General features: G+C 37.0%; 1 long non-coding RNA gene across 1 annotated transcript; it reads right to left on the reverse strand.

Moving 5' to 3' along the window:
* Nucleotides 1-937: 937 nt before the first annotated feature.
* Nucleotides 938-4,063, reverse strand: LOC121062089. Its single transcript, XR_005815403.1, has 3 exons — nt 3,254-4,063; nt 2,805-2,957; nt 938-1,380 (listed from the first exon to the last, which is right to left on the reverse strand). It is a non-coding gene; the product is annotated as an uncharacterized LOC121062089 (long non-coding RNA).
* Nucleotides 4,064-4,387: the final 324 nt, after the last annotated feature.

The following is a 4,387-nucleotide window of genomic DNA, read 5'->3' on the forward strand; positions in this document are numbered from 1 at the left end:
AATTTCCATCCATCTCTCCCAAAACACACCATATACTTTTCCAGAAAATGACAGCAATATGATACAAATAGCCTCCTCTGGTCAATGCTTCCTCTTTAAAACAAAAATGCTGAATACTCTTGGTAAAAGGCCTAATGAACCCTAAGCAGTTAGTTCTTAAATACATGAAAAAATACCATTACTGAAAAGTCAGCTTGATTTTCCTCAGGCTGTGGCCATGCCTAAGACTGAAAGCAGATGATCACTTGTGATTGCATTAGAATGTTTTAACAAAGCCATTACTTGACAAAAGTCATAAAGCACTGACCAAAGCAGCCCAAATTAAGTGCTAAATCAGAATGAACTCACTCTATATTTGTTCAGAACACATTCGAAAAGTTTTGACAAAATGATTGCTTAGCAAACACTTTCTTCCAGCACCTATTGCCTGCTGTCCCACAAGCATCATGTTGTTACTGGCATTCCTGCATGACTGACAGGAATGAAGCCATGGGCTCATACCTAACAGAAAATTTTTTGTGTCATCAGGTGGACTACTTTTGCACATTAATAAGCGTGGAATCAGAGCCTGTGTTACTCACACAAAATGCAGCAGCAAAGCATTGCACACTATTGCTCATTACACACAATCAAAATGAATTAAATTAGTGAAAGCAAATGTGCATGCTATTAAACTAAAATTAGAACAGTTTTACAACAATATAAGTCAGTGTGGTTAGTTTTCTAATTTACAGCTGGAGGAGATCAGACCCTCTTTTAAAAATTGAACCAAGGAATAAAAATGTTTTAAGGCCAATGTTGAAAAACCGCTAAGAAGAAACCCATAATCACTTATTGGAAATCTATATAGCTTTTATTAGTACATTTGTGTGAACATGTATGTCTAATATTTTTCCATGTCATCATACAATAAACATTCTACAATAAACATCACACAATAATAAAAGTGTATCAGAAACAAGTTTCAACAGAGAGAAGAAACAAACAGCTGAGGATGAGATTCAATTTAGATTTTGCACAGTAAATATATATAAAAAAAAAATCTTAAAAGAAAAAATGTGCTGAGAGTAAAACAAAAATTTGGTTGATTTGCTGATGCCAGATTATGTCCATCCAGAGCAGCTGCAGGATGTGCAAAGCAGCATCTAAGCAGTCCCAGAAGTTCTGTCCAACTCTGTTCACTCTTATCAGAGTTGACACATCTTCCCCTCTTTTCCTTGTCTTTGCTCACCATCTCTTGACAGCATAGAAACCATCACCTCACCTGCTCTCTCTGACCATTCTTGTTTTTCCAGAAGGTAATAACAATAGGAGGTGAAACAAGCAAACAAAAAATGTCAGTACGTGGAGGGATTTTTTATGCTTTAAGATGAGAAAGTTCTGCAAATGAAACAAAGCACATTTAGTATTGTGAAAGCACATATTAACAAGTATGTCTGTAAGAAAGTCAAGGGGAAAGAAATATTTTGTCAGACCCGCATGTAACATCCTTGAGAAAATGTTTTATCATAACTTCTTGAAATAAGCTTTACAACTTTATTGTTTTTTTGATGGCTTTTTAATTTTCTCCTTGATTTTTCAACTTTCATCTGTAAGTATTGGCACCTAATTTAATGTAATCGTAGAGCACTAGTAGTGGGTGATATAAGTGCTCAATTAAGATTTCTCTGTTAATCCCATCAGGAAGAGCACATCTCCTCTTAAATAGGGAACTGATGTCATCTTTTTACCTACTGTGCTTCCCAAGTCCTTTCTGGAGTTGCAGCTTCCTGGGATCATAGAATCATAGAATGGTTCCAGTTGGAAGGGACCTTAAAGATCATCTGACTCCAACCCCCCTGCCATAGGCAGGGATGCCACCACTAGATCAGGTTGGTCAAGGCCCCATCCAGTCTGGCCTTGAACACCTCCAGGGTTGCGGTATCCACAGCTTCTCTGGGCAACCTATTCCAGTGCCTCACTACTCTTACGGTGAAGAATTTCCACATTATGTCTAGTCTAAAACTATCTTCTTTTAGTTTAAGACCATTCCCCCTTGTCCTATCATTTTCTACCTGAGTAAAGAGTTCTTCTCCATCTTTTTATAAGCCCCCTTTAAGTACTGAAAGGCCACAATAAGGTCTCCCTGGAGCCTTCTCTTCTCCAGTCTGAACATCCCCAGCTCTCTCAACCTTTCTTCACAGGAGAGATGCTCCAGCCCTATGATCATCTTTGTAGCCCTCCTTGCTCTAACAGCCCCACATCATTCTTTTGCTGGGTGTCCCAAACCTGGATGCAGCACTCCAGGTGGGGCCCTCACAAGGGCAGAGCAAAAGGGGACAATCCCCTCCCTCCACCTGCTGGTCACACCTCTTTTGATGCAGCCCAGGATGCAGTTGGCCTTCTGGGCTGCAAGCACTCAAGGGGGGTGACACTCTCTTGTTAAAATACTGACTCTGTTCTTACATTGCTTCAGTTAGGGCTAAAGTAAAATACACGCTGTAGCAGTGGTTTATGTGGCAGCAGACAAACACATATTTTTGCAATCCAAAATTAGACATTCCTACACAGTGATGCTTTCTCCATGATGTTATGAGTTATCTTTTTTTTTTTTTTTTTTCTTCAGGGAGGGTTAATTTTACTCAGTATTTTATAGCTTTCTAGTCTCTTAATATAGAATTTATGTAGAATTGAGTTAGGCGTTTTTCAGAGGTCTAATTACATTGTATCAGTGTTACTTTTATCAAAGTTACAGATAATACTGTAAAAGATGTTTTTAGTTAGACAGGACTGATTTTGGATAAATTCATGTAAATTAGACTTACAGTTCATCCCTGTTCCTCTTGTAAAAGTGAGTTAAGTGAGTCCTAGGTTAGCCAGTCCATGATTTTTTACTTCAATGACATTTCTTACTTGCCTAAATTATAATGTGCTGTCAGACTTGCAGAAGTATGTCTGTAATTAGAACATTTGAGTCCCTTTGGAAAAAAAAAAAAAAAAAAGATGTTATATTTTGGAGGTGTTTCCTCCTGTCTTTTAGCTTGGCATCAGATCTGCTTGGCAGCCCATGTCTAAGCCATTTTACTGCTGTTTACTCATCTTCAGTCACAGATGCTTTGAATTATCACATTATCATTTTTACAGACTTCCATGTTTCCACACCATTTTATCTGAACTCTGCAAAGGATAGTCAGATCACTAGTATCTATTTATACTAAAGGCACAGAAATCTATAATATTATACCCCAATATTATTGGGGTACTATCTACTTACACCTAATTCGTACTAGTAGAACAAGTTGTTCCTTTTGTGTTCTTTTTAGCAGCATACTGTTAATTCCTTCAAACATTTGTTGATTTCACTCTTGAATCGATTTCCATTTTTTATCTGAGGACAGATAAAAATGCAGTTTGAATAGAAAGGACCAAAATTTAACAATATTAACCTGCAGTGTCAATCCATGTATCAATGAGTCTTCTCTGCAAGGCAAGTACCTTCCTTGCTTCTCAAAAAAAAAGCTTGAGACAAATGGTTCCTTTTATACACTTTTAAGTGTGTTTAAATTTACATCATGAGCTTGGGATTTTCCTTTAGAGCTATAAAAAATATATATAAAATGGAAAACACCCTCTTCTATGACGAGAGAATACTTACATGAATTTGGTGTTGGTCAAGCAATTAAGCACAGGTAAACTTGTAGCACTGTTAAAGTTAGTATACAAAATAAAGCAAGCTCTGTTTGGTCTCAGGAGCTTAAAAGAGAAATCTGACATAGATAAAAGCAGTTGTAAATCAAACATCTGTCCAACTTCAACCCCTTCCTGCCCTCTCGCATTTGGTTAGATGGTCCTCAAAGCTCTGCTAGGATTACAGGAGACAATATTTTGCTGGGTAGTGCAGCATTAACATTTTTTTCTGCTTTATTATATTGAGGTTATATATACATCATTTGGGAGAACGTATGTTATAATCCCACTAAAACTCATAAATCAGTCTTGAAGAAGCTGTTTACACTAGTGAGAGTATTCACAAACACTACATGCAAGATGTGGCAGAGAAACAACATTGAAACAGAGAAGGGAACTCAAACTGGCCAAGGACACATTTTTTAAAGGCAATCTAAAAAATAGCAGAGATCACACAGAGAGAAGACCGATACCTATTGAATGAAAGATGAAAACTAAAGAAAACTTCAAGTCTTACTAAGAAATTCTGACTACAGTAAACATTTTAAGATGCCCAAGAGCCAATAAAACACAAATAAACACGTTTGCAATGAGATAATTTTCATTTTTAACACAATGAAGTCAAATTTATTATGGCTTCAAAGGCAAATAAAAAGGGATGGAGGCTCTAGACTCCTAAAGCGCTTTCTGTAGTTCAGAGAGATTATCTTTCCTGAAGCCT

Source organism: Cygnus olor, chromosome Z, assembly GCF_009769625.2.
Source record: "Cygnus olor isolate bCygOlo1 chromosome Z, bCygOlo1.pri.v2, whole genome shotgun sequence".
Lineage (NCBI taxonomy): Eukaryota > Metazoa > Chordata > Aves > Anseriformes > Anatidae > Cygnus > Cygnus olor.